This window comes from Diuraphis noxia, unplaced genomic scaffold (genome assembly GCF_037042655.1).
Source record: "Diuraphis noxia isolate RWA-SAM2 unplaced genomic scaffold, SU_Dnox_SAM2 contig0004, whole genome shotgun sequence".
NCBI lineage: Eukaryota > Metazoa > Arthropoda > Insecta > Hemiptera > Aphididae > Diuraphis > Diuraphis noxia.
The window spans coordinates 64412257-64426050 of NW_028301714.1; the positions used below are offsets into that span (position 1 = coordinate 64412257).

General features: G+C 27.5%; 1 long non-coding RNA gene across 1 annotated transcript; it reads right to left on the reverse strand.

The window, feature by feature from the left end:
- Positions 1-3333: 3333 nt before the first annotated feature.
- Positions 3334-8065, reverse strand: LOC149056346 (uncharacterized). The gene is made up of 2 exons (XR_016191468.1): positions 7411-8065; positions 3334-3901 (listed from the first exon to the last, which is right to left on the reverse strand). It is a non-coding gene; the product is annotated as an uncharacterized LOC149056346 (long non-coding RNA).
- Between the last annotated feature and the right edge of the window lie 5729 nt (positions 8066-13794).

Below are 13794 nucleotides of genomic sequence, written 5' to 3' on the forward strand. Positions count from 1 at the left end.
TATATTGTTTAAACCAAACACATTTTAAACGTGCTTAATATGTTTATGATTGATGGTTGCTATGAAACCAATCATTTCTATTGTTCCAAGTTCCAATCCTACAACTATTGTAGCTTATTATGATTACTTATCAGTTATCAGTAATGACAAGCAATAGGTAACCTTTACCTGCGTGGATTGAGCTTATTGGCAGAAGCACAGATTATATTATAAATAATATATATATATATATATTTTTTAAATTTTTTTTATCATGTATGGCAGTGGTGGCCAAACTACGGCCCGCCATCATTTAATATCTGGCCCGCGAAAGAAGTATAATATTTTACATTTACGTAAAAAAAAGATTAAAAATCTACAGTATACATTCTTCATATTTAATCCCGTATCGCCATATCGTAGCGTTTTTGTTGTTACAATGTAATTTAATAATATAATATATAATTTAATTTAATAATATAATTTATTTAAAAATATTTTTTGAAATGTAAGCCGATTTAATTTTCTTTCATTTATAGTAATTATTAAGTTAAGTATTAAATAAAGTCATTAAAATTATTAAGTACAATAAAAACGTCATTAAATATAAAATTATATACCTATACCTAAAATTCTGATGACTTAAAAGTAAAAAAAAATGTTATGGCTCGCGGTAAAATTTTTTTTTTATGGCCCGAGTTAAAAAAAGTTTGTCCACCACTGATGTATAGTATATAATATTTCAGTGGCGGAACTACATATGATTGAATGCGGGATGTTCCGTGGGCCTCATCGTGAAAGGGGCCTCAGCGCCTCGCAGCAAAATTATGTACTTTTTAAAAAAAATTTCGGGACAAGTAAATAAAATCATTGAATACTGAAATAATACACAGTATACTGATAAGTGATTACTAAACGTGTATATGGTTAATCATACTTCATACACCATAGTATTTAGTAGTCACTATTATTAATTTGAATAATAATATTGTCATATCTTATTGTGATATGCGGGCATGCGGCGGTGATACGGGCGGTCATCGTTTCCGCCAAAAAACTCGATTTTCGTTTCCGCCAAATCTATTTCTACCTATATTATTGAGCTGAAGTTTGAGAACCCCTGGTCTATCTGTAGTGCTATCGATATTTGATTTTAAACGTAGAAATACCTACATTGTTAGGAATAAATATAAATCGATTTAATCTATATTACGTGTGGATATATCAATAGAGATCGGATAGTTCTGTAATCGGATCGGTCGACTGTCAGTACTGTGGCAAAAACTTGGACGAAATTACGTGTACTTTCATGCACATTTTAATGAACAATTTTATAAATCACATCCACATATTAATACATTTTTAAAAATGAAGATGTAATATAAAAAAAAAAAACGATTGATGAGTACAACAAACGCAATAGACGAATACAATAATAAAACAATTTCAAAAATAATATTTAAAAAAAGGTATGCAACAATTATTCAAAATAATAATTAATAATTAATTATAGAAGTATAGAAGTATAGACCTATCAAAAATAATTGATTTACTATATATTTATATATACATATAGTGTAACACAAATTTAATAAAGATCAACTTAATTTAATTCAAATTCAGTTTTTTTAGTTTTAATCAAAAAATTAAGTCAAACAATTTTTTGGAGGTCAATGAGAACCGCCTCCTCGTGGTGGCCCCTGGGTAACTCTAAATGATTCTCAAACTATAATTTAGATAGGTTGATAGGTAGGTAAAAATAGATTTGGTGGAAATGAAAATCTAACCTTTTTCGTTTTGGCGGAAACGATGATTGGCGGAAACGAAAATCGAGTTTTTTGGCGGAAACGACTGACGCCCGGTGATACACGGTAACTCAGAGTGGAGCCTTTAATAGCTGGTATACTAAATTATAGAAATAGATTATATACTACGGTCTACGGCCCAAGAAAGAAATTATTTTTATCATTTCATTCTAACGATTTCAATATAAGGGTGGTGTTATTGAGTGTTTGACCTTTGACGGTGTTTGGTGTCAGAAACAACTTCCAAGTTACTTAGGTAAGTAGTTTTACAATTATTTTGCATTGAAAGACAACATTAAATATTGTGATTCGTATATAATCATTGTCGTCATTGGTGTTACGTTAATACTAGAAATTTAATATTAATCATTAAAACTAATGGTTTTGGACATATATATATATATTTCATCTACATAATATATTAAATTTTAAAGAAAATTAAATGACCTTATAATTTAAAATTTTATAAAAAGTAGTTAGTACAATCACGTGAGTTGTCATATTACTTTATTAAATATATCGTGTATTGACAATCTTATTATTATACCGTGTTCGCATATCGTTATGTTATATTATATATTTATATTGTGGACGCGGTTGACACTTATTATAATATATTATACATTTTATTAATATTTTTAACGGAGGCTTGACTGTTTTCCTTGACTCGCATTTAATATTTTTATACCTCCATCGAGAATCACTACATATTATTATTATCGTTATTGATGAAGACGTTTGCTCAAAACCGTGGCAGAAAAAAATCATTTTCACTGTAAATAAAATATTATTATTACTCTTTCCATTATTATAATTCAATAAATTATTAATTTACTATAAATATATGATATCAATATCATGTATATCATATATATATATATTATTTATTGCATACAAATAAACAGCCCAATGTTTAGAAATTTAAATTACAGATATAAGGTCTCCAAAAAAATTGTATCCACGGGCCTCGTATTACAAAGGAGGCGTATTATAATCTTTGAATTTTGACAACATATGTAAAAACCAGAAAATCACGAAAATTCGCAAATTATTTATTAAACTAGAATTTCATAATAATTTTTCTTTTTAAATCTAAGATTTGAAAATTTTTAATAATCTATAATATATCCTAGACAGATAAACCGTCTTCGCTCAGAATCGTTTTTCGTATACAATGATAGAATATCATTGGATTCAAATTTAATTCCATCCATTACAGTAACCCACTTGTAACCTACTGTACAGCAGAGCGACATACACGACTTACCCGCCTTTTTAATCTTTGAATATTTTCAAATTTGTTTTAGGTTACTATCTTTTGAAATACATAATATAGGTAGTCTATATAAGTAAATACACTCTATATTAATTTCATGTATAATTATTCCTGTGATAATTTATACTTATCAACCTATTTACAAAATTTAGGTAAATCAAATTTCAACCACAATCACAAGGACCGAAGAAGATTCAATTTGTAATCATCAATACCACTTACATATACCTAAAACTGTTAAGAAAAATAGATTTATAAAGTAATCCAGACAAGTTTTAAGTTAAATTAATAAACAAAATTTAATACAGTGAATGATAATAATAATAATATATTATAACACAAAGCACTCATAAACGTATATCGTCAACAGATCGCATATCTCGACTGCCATAAAGACAAGAATTGTGTACATAATCGTATTAGGTACTATAGCTAATATTACCAACTGTCACACAACAAACAATATTGAAAATATGTCATCTCTGCGTTTTCAATTTCTTTATAAATGAGTAACTATATAGCTAATATACAGTATGATAATACTACTTATTGTATACAATCTACTGGATAACAATTAAATTTTTTTTTTTTTATTATTAATTAAAGGCTTCAAATACAAATGTTTATTAGCCTACAATGGTTTACGTGTTTAATTTATAATATAATGGAGATTTGATAGTTGTGATGTGCTGTCTTTGATTCTTGTCTTATATGTTGGTTGTAAGGTCGGCCATCTTGATGAAGTTTACTATGTTTTTTTCTTGTCCTGGTCCGAGTGCGTCTTTGAGTGAGGAGGTGTTTATGTTTGCTCTTGATCTGGCGTTATGGTAAGTGGGGCATTCTAGGAATATATGTTTAACGGTATAAGTGTATCGTTAAAATACATTTCGATACAAATTAAACAGTATTTAAATAACAAACGTCCATTGTACATTTGTACAACGTATAAATTAGACTATATAGGTACAATATGTATAAAAAAAATAAAAATATTTTATAATTTCCATAAATATAGAGGAAGTTTGACTCCAATCATTAACTATGTATTTATTTGAAGAGTATCTGCAGATAGTCAATTTAATAAAAACCTATAGTTAATATTATCTTTTGTAGTTTTGTTTCAGTTAATTTAGTCACCATATTATATTGAGTAGTGAATACCTTGAAAAATACATAATGACGTATTGTATTAATTTATTTCATTTTTATATTATACGCAACACTTAAGTACCAATATTGGTTTGATAATAAATGAAAATAAACGACAACCCGGTTAGGTTAGTTATAATCGTTGAAATATAAAATATAGGTACATACTAAGTGAAACAACATTCATATTTAAATTAAAATCGTACACGTGGGAACTCGTTATAGTAAGTATAGGTACCTACTGCTTATGAAAACAATATGCAATGAACTTGACCGGTAACCGAGTAACCAGTAAATATGAAACGAGTTCGATGTTATTATAAAATTGCTATTCATGACAACCAAGTATAACAATATTGATCATCACTTGATTGTCCGGTTGTCCTGTCCTTAAGTTTACTGCTTTTTTGTCTTCCTGGTTTAACATTTTTATAGTTAAATTATTTATTTATTTTTTTTTTTTTTTATTAAAGGCAAACAATACATCCATAACTGATTATTATTATTCAAATGTATTGGATTTAGTTAAACTGTCCACAATGAACTGTTTATAAAATACATATATGTTATTTTTAACATGCAATTTTTTGACTTAACCCAAAAAAATATCTATGATTCCACAATTGAGGAAATATTTATTTTACTAATTTCACGCTACCTACTTAAATGGCATCTACATAATTTGTTTTATGTGTTTAGGCAGTTAAATAATTTAAAATCATTGACTTTAAGTATAAAATATTATAGGTATTATTGTATCGCTGCAATGATCCGAAAACAATTATTTACGATTTTATTTACTATTTATTTAATCTCGATGGCAATTAGTTTTTTTTTACATACCTATACTTTAAACAATTGTACCTAGTATTACCTATACTAGTTTGCATTATTATTTACTTTTTATTTATATTTTCATTGTTTACAATAATTTATCTAATTTTGAGTTATTGTAAAAGACTGTTGTTCTCCGGATTCAAGTCTTCCGACAAAATACTGCGAATTCCCGCCTTTTTTCCAACTTGAATCATTTATAATTTTATAAAAATCAACTGAATAATGTATAGATGACTATAGAGTATAGAGTATAGATAGATAGTATTTTTGCTATAATAATAATTAATATTTGTACTGTCATATTAATATACTTGAACCTAATACTATGATGCTGTGACATATAGAATGCACATTTTTTAAAATTACATAATGAACTTAATATTTATTTACAAAATAATTGAAGGTATATGTTAATTTATTATGGCATGCAATTGCGTATAATATAAAGATTAGAACATTTTTTTTTTATTGATGTGTAAATGCAACGAAATTGTTACATTTGTGTGCTATTAGGTAGGTACTCCAGTCCTAAACAATAATAATTATCGAGAACAGGAATCGAACTTTTTTCGTTTTCAACAGATACATATTATGCATAAAAAACTGATAACCGGTTTTTGGCGGACTTCTCGGTTAGAATTATACATTTTGCTTGTTGTTTAGAAGTCTAGTCACATTTTGTGAATCGATTGAATATTGACTGATTTTTTAAAATTGCATTTAAATAAATATATAGTACATAAGTTTCTACAGCACTTAGATAAAAAAAAAAAAAAGTTCTATCAGTGTATTAGCAAATCGTAGTGGCGCGTAGCGCAGTTTATTTAAATGATATCAAGTAGTATAATTGCTGGCACCTTCTGTGAAAGTATTAATTTATATAGGTAGCTGGTATGTATTGTACCTAAAACCTAATTGACATTAAACATATTAAAATTTTTGTAGACAAGTTCAAAAATCATAATAGAATGTGTCCCGCGGTTATCATTTAATAACCACACGTTTTGCACCAGCACTACTTAAAGAAAAAATTAAAATTTTAAAATTTATCGTGTCAATGTCTAAGACATCTGTATAGTTATTTGGTCAACGCTTATTCCATATTCGTGTTTATAATATAATTCTACCTACCCATACGTATTCATAATTCATATGACCCTACATATTGTATAATGTATATGTGACATGTGTAGGTGCAGTAGCATGACGTCGTAAGTGCGAACTAAACGGAACATAAATTTACGATATTCTGTACACGTACAGATCATTTAACTATTAATACAAACACTGTTATAGCGATACGCTGATAAATATAATTATTATTTACAATCAAATTTGATTGACTAAATAGTTCAGGACGTATAGCTACAACGTATATGTCAGTGGCAAAGCGCATTGCCGTCACCAATGATGCGATCGCACCTAATATTATAATTTATAATGTTATAATTACTACAATATTTATAATAATATAATATTGATAATAATTGATAGTAATCATCAATCAACCAACACTTTGTAATTGTTTATTAAACGTACACAGTATGTAGTATGTACTATATACCTATATATGGATTATGCAAGAGTTTTTCGAAATAAAATAATGTGCAGGTAGGTGATAATATTATACGACTTTGGTGATTTGGTATAGAGGTTGAAATTTATGCAAATAGGTACGCAAAGATATATAGGTAAGATCTTATGAAATTATATTTATTTACATATACCAATACCAACATTTAAATGTGCGTTGAACCTGTATTAGTGACCATCATAATTTTAACACTCCAGTACTTATATCCCGTTCCGTCCTTAAGAACCCCTTTAATTTCTCTCAAATTTTAAATAATTGTCATCATTAAGACATGATATTATATTTTAAATTTTAATACACGCAAAGCATGGGATAATGATTTGAATTTTTTGCGATTAAATAAATAATACTAGTTGTCTTTTAATAACTTTTCGGTATATATCTACTTATCGAATCAAATTAACAACAACTTCTTCATTACTTACATAATATTTTTAAAGAATGGAAATTAAATTAAAGAATATAATTAGAAAAAATATCAGTTACCTATATGATAGAGTTTAGCTTCAAACTATCTACATTACTAATTATGCTAACTACACATTATATTATGAATATGAACTTGAAATTTTTTATGGTAACAATGTCGATCGATTTTTCATTGAACTGAAAATGTAATAATATATCAAGGGCTATTATATGAAAATGCTAATTTCCGCTGTCACGAACAAAGCGATCTACATTGCCAAAATAGGAATTATTAATAGGCTATAAAATAGGTTCATCGCCGAGGAATCACATTAACATGCTAATTAAATGTAATTTCTTACCTTGTCTAGATAGAGAATGATTTTGGCCTCGTCCTATTTGATTCGTCTTGACTTCTTGCATATAGCAAAATATGATCGAATAATTGAAACGGCCGTAGTATAGTTAATAAAAATTATTTGAAATTTAAATTTCAACACCCATAAGCACTTATAGAAAATACATTTATCCACATAACCAAGTCTATAAAAAAATTAAGCTCAATCATCATCAGAGTTGAAAATTGATTTTTCTAAATACGTAGGTATATTGTAGGTTTTAGGTTAGTAACTATGATTAATTATTGTTAAAAAAAATCGACACGACCTATATCTTACACGACCTAAACTATAATATAGATCAAATATTTTTTAAGAGAACTGAATGCGCTTAAGTTTATAGGCGTAGAAGAATAAATTATCATCCAAACATGAAACGTAGTAACATAATGAAATAATATTATAAAAGCAAAGACATTTTATCATAAAATCACGTTCTTAATATTCCTCGTTGGAGTATAATTATGTTGACCAACGCTTAAAATGGTACCTTAAAAGTATTTTTACAACAACGATAATATGCAATAATAGCTTACAAAACCTAAAGGTAGTTCAGTGTAGTCATTATGACTTGCGAAATTCAAAAACTGTTCATCTAAAACTCTTGTCGTGCAGTTTTAGTAAAATATATTATACCTAAATACACGTTAAATCGCCACTCGTATTAAAAATATACATATTGACGGTAGATATGTTATATATTAAGCGTGTAAAATGTTACATAGATAATAATTTTAACTCAGATAACCGTTTTCCATCATCCGTGTTCGAGTATAGGTCCTACAATTGATAGATAACAAACAACACTTTAGGTTTATCACATAATCTCGATAAATGCAAAATTATGACCTTATTCACTAGATCCCGTTCTCCTATAATGTCCCCATACTTCATTAATGGATCTTGGCTTCAAGCTAAGCTGCAGTCTTGGGCCAACTGCTCACATCGAGTACCTACGTGTGTTGTAAAGTTTTGAAAACTCTTAATATTGTCGACATCCGATTAATAAAAGACTTTCGGCTTGAATGGTCATTAAAAACACTTTTCTGTGCGCCTGTGCGCCCCATTTTAGAACATGTGGGACCGTAGTATGGGACCATCATACTGCAGATAATCCAAGGCAACTTGAGCGTGTTCGGCGCCAATTCCTATCCTATGCTAGTCATATACTTAAAATACCTTGTGCACAGTGCACCTCATAGCTACGTATACACCGATTGCTACTCATCTAGGTATGGCCTACTTGGCCGAACGTCGCCGTGTCGCTGGTATTAAATTCCTCACGGGTCTCTTAAACAATAATACCTATAGATTCTTCGGTCCTTCTCTCTAAAATCTCCATTAAAGTTTCATCCCGTGCATCCCACTCAAAAGCCATCTTCTATGTCCCGCACGCCACCACCGACTTTATGGCTAATGAGCCTTTAAGGCGCCTAATAATGTCGTTTGCCAATGTTGAGCCTTCTTTCGACGATTTACTAAATTTTTAATGTATATATTCAACATAAGTTATTATTGACTATTGCCATCTGATAAATGTAATTTATATTAATGTAAGCTGTATAGATTTAATTTACTTTTTTCTTATTGTAAAATTTCTGATATAAAAATATATATGTATTGTAATGTCTGCAAAAGGGCTAAGCCCGTATAACTAATAAAATAAATAAAATAATTTTAATGGATTTCAATCCACCAAGTTTATAGTTCAAGTTTTTCTATTCAACCATACTATATAGGACAATGATGCGTGTGTATAATTTACAACCGAAGATTACGACAAATAAACTGACCAAAAAAAAAAAAAGTTATCATTGTGAATTATTGAGAAAGGTGCTATATTACTTTATTACCCCCTTCCAGCTCCCATTATACCTATTAATATTGCGTAGTTGGTAAAAAATATATATTTGTTTAATGATATATCTATGAAAACGTTATAATATGATTAAAATATTTTATCATAAATAGATACCTACCAGCGACCAGCGTAATCGATTACTCTGATGTAGAATGGGTAGGTACTTCCTGTCCACGATTGATATATGTATATACATATATATATATATATAATTATATAAACTTAAATTGTAATCATCGATAAGTTTAATAATATGTTATTAATATAAAGCTATAAGAAAAAATCTAACCCATATAAGATACAAACAGGGCTCGAAACTTCATACGTTGGTTTGCATATTTCATAGGAAGATACATACAAAACCAGTTCAACAAAAATTTGATTCATAATAGCACAATATACAAGTAGGTTAGGCACAACTCAACCCAACAAATTAATGTTTCATATTTTTGCACATTTTCTAAACCTTTAAAGATTTTATCATAACAACGATTATTTTGTTGATAAATCAAACTACTTTATAACTACCCATTAATTTAATTTTTAATTTTCTACCAATTAATAGAAATCAAATTTAAAAATAAAGCGCGTTTACGCACATGATATATTTTAAATTTAATAATTATTTTTGATTGTGCACAGGTACATTTAATGCAAAATTGCAAAATATCTAAAATGTGACTGAATATAAAAAAAAAAAAAAAACTAAAGATAAAAAAAAATGTATATATCTAGGCTCTGCTGTACATCAAGTATTTAGAGAGCTGCCACTGTTATAGGTATATTAAATTTGAATTCAGTGATTGAAAATGTATAAAAAATCTAAAAACTAATTTCAGTTTTACAAATTATAATTTGGTTGGATCATTACATGTAATACCTACTACTGCACACTGAATATTGAGGACTTTTTTAATACCTTTATGTTTATTGTTCACACATACCTATCTAATAGGATTTCGCAATGAGGTTACGAGCAATGAATTGACAAATGATTGGTATTTTTTTTATATCAAGGAATTATAATAATATACAAAACAACATTTGTTTTATCAAGATACGTTTGATATTGAATAATAACTTAAATCGCTTTGCAAAAAATTGACAATTTTTACAAATTTCACATTCCTACTAAGGTTTTTTTTCCGGCTTTACAATCTATTAAGAATCCTTACCACCAAAACTACCTTTTACTACCTAAACTCCTCCTACAAAGGTCAAAACTATGAATTATACGTTAACCTTCAAACCAGTGCTAATATGCTAATTTTCATTTTGCCTCAACCTCTGATATAAAAACCAAAATATAAATGTTTTATAACTGCATAGGGGAAAAAAATGTATAAGATAAAAATAAAAAGTTATTTGATGAATTCCGATAATCAATAGCCAATAGGTAATAAATTAATAAATTGGATAAAAATAAATTCTAATGTTCAATTTAGTAGGTCGTAGGTGACTTGTAAAAATGAATTACCTAACCTAATGATTATTCGACTACAACAAATTATAAGTATAAATACGTATAATAGGTTAATGTTATATAATTATACTAGTTGAAATTATTTATGTAAAAAAGCGCCATCTCTCTAAAAATTCTAACACTCGGTGTACTTGTAATATGTATTATGTATAGTTGCTTAACTTCAAAATTTTCCTTATTTTTTTTTTTTAAATCAGCACCACTCCAAATTTCAAAAAGACGGGTTCAACTGGATTTTTTATCATTGACTGGCTATAGTTTCAAGAACAACTGGATTTTGCGTATTCCGTTTACCAATGTCTGTTAGTTAAAACTCGAATATATAAATAAAAACAATGAACATTTTTATTTAACAAGCGCCGACATTAATAAACGTATATAACTAGTAAAGTATCTCGTTTACCGATTTAATTACAATGAATTCCGCTTAATATGGACAAGTTAGCACCAAAATAATTTGCCCACAACAAGCTTTTGGCCATAAAAACCAAAATAAATAGTTTATTAATGTACATTGGAACTGTTGAGACCACACCATTTTGACCAAATTTCGATGTTAACCGGTATTCTCATTAAACTGAATCCATTGTATTTGATTAAATATTGTTAAGATATTATGCACGCAGCTAGCATTTCGTCATTATTTTTGTCAAATTCTGTTTGTTTTTTTTTTTTTCAAATTTTATAAATTTTAACAAAGTATGTGTAGGGGAAAGGTGGGTAAAATGGGGCCATAAGGGAAAATAGCCTTCACCCCTTAAACTGTTGAACTTTATGAACTTTTCTAAACCAAAGAACTTTCTTTAATATGTACACTAAACATCTATGTAATTAAAATGTATAGTCATCTAATAGTTTTTTATTTTTTTATTTTTAAAAAAAAAATTGTATTTTGCCCCATTTTAGCGAATGGTAGGTTAAAATGGGGTACTTGGTTAGGTAAAATGGGGAATAGTTAAAATGTCCTTAAAATTAATATTTCTTTTCATTATATTCTTTTATTTAGTTTTAATTAGTAAACACATCATACATAAAAAAAATGACTGTCTTAAGAGTTATGAAAACCAAGCTTAAAATAAAGTAGTTAAAAATGGGGTACCCCATTTTAACCAACTCTTTGGTACTCCATTTTAAACAAAACTAACAAGTCACACAAAATATTTTCTATGAAAATTTAGATTTGACGATTTAACTTGGAATTTTTTTAAAAACAAAGCTTATAAAGTACTAAATTAATAATAATAATTAACTGTTACTAATATCCGAAAGGAGACCATAAAAACGTGAATTACTGACAGTGAAATAGTTTCTACACTACACGCTAAAAGTTTAATTTTTTTTTTGTGATAAGAATATTTGATTTAGAACAAATATTTAACATCACATGTTTTGATAAGCCTTGTATTGATAATTTACGATTTAGTTATCATCAATCGATTCCAGTGTGACCAATAACACCTATACCCTGTTTTACCCGACTACCCCATTTTACCCACCTTTCCACTATATATTACAATATTATGATCAACTCATTCATCTCGTAGGTTAGGTTAACGTTAACCTAACCTATACATAAATGGTTTTAAATATCACAATCAGGTTTAATTACTTGTTATTTTTAATTAGACGTTTTAATTTATTAATATGAGATATGTACATGAGAGATGAGACGATTGCCCAGACGTTTCTAAGTATTCTTTGTGACTTTGTTATTGTTATTAAGTACTTAATGAGTATAAAAAACATTTAACAGGTATAAAGTGATTAAAATGCACTTTAAAATATTTATGAAAATATAAGTTATCCATTTAGATACCTAGTCAGTAGTTATGTTTATCATTAAAAATAAAACACACAAACCAAATATATTTTTGATTTTGATATCTACATAAAAAAAAAATTATAGTCTTTTAAAAATCAATTATAGGCTAAGTACATCATAACATTGTTTTTCTATCTTTTTAATATAGCCATGCACCAAGTTGCATTTAATTGAATATTTTACACAAAAACTGATCAATCTAATAGGCACATTCTCTACACTGAGTCCAATCTTTCCGGGTATACGTTTTTGACAATTTCAAAAATCCTTAGGTAGCATTGAACGTAATATTTATTTATATTTAATAACTTTTATTCTACAGCCTGTACCACAATGAATAGCTTGAAAAGATCGCCATAAAAAATTTTACTAAAAAAGTAAAATCCCATACTCAAAATATATTGTCTGCCAAAATGTACTTTTAATTAAATGTATTTTGAAAATGCATATAAATACATAATATGCCAAGTTGCACACAAAATTAAATTCGATCAATTTAACCAACCATAAATTATAATAAATAATGTTTAAACTTTAAGAGAACACTTCTCAGCTAACCTTGAAACTACAAACAATAAATTAGATGTTTATTAAAAAAAAAAGGTTATTTTTTTATTGAGTTCAATTACAGCATGGTTACAGAAAAAATGATTCCCAACAGTATTGCCTTTATTTTAATATTCCTTCTAAGCGGTTTCCAGTTATATTTTAATACATAAATCACAAATATAAACGATAAGAGTGATAACTGGTAAGTTTTAACACATTAACACAATTGTACTTCTTAAGCTGTATTTACCTACATAGTTAAAGAAACTAAGACTAGTGTAGGTATATATTTTAATAATATAAAAGAAGGTCAATGACTATTGTTTTCTCTGGTTCATTGGTCTTAAATGTTTTTATTGGTCGGGATTATTTTCTTCCACACAATTTTTAAACTATAATATACTATTGTGTCGATATTCCTTTAAATATTAATATATTATATAATTATTTTAATCATCTCTATTACTAGTAGGTATGTATGAAATAATAACAAAGTGATTATGAACTCCTAATATTAATAGTATATAAGTAAGTATTTAGAAAACTCATTTATAATTTGTATACTATATAGGTATACTTTAATTTGAAATTATTAAAAGATTATATTTTACTATATTCTATCTCAACGATTAA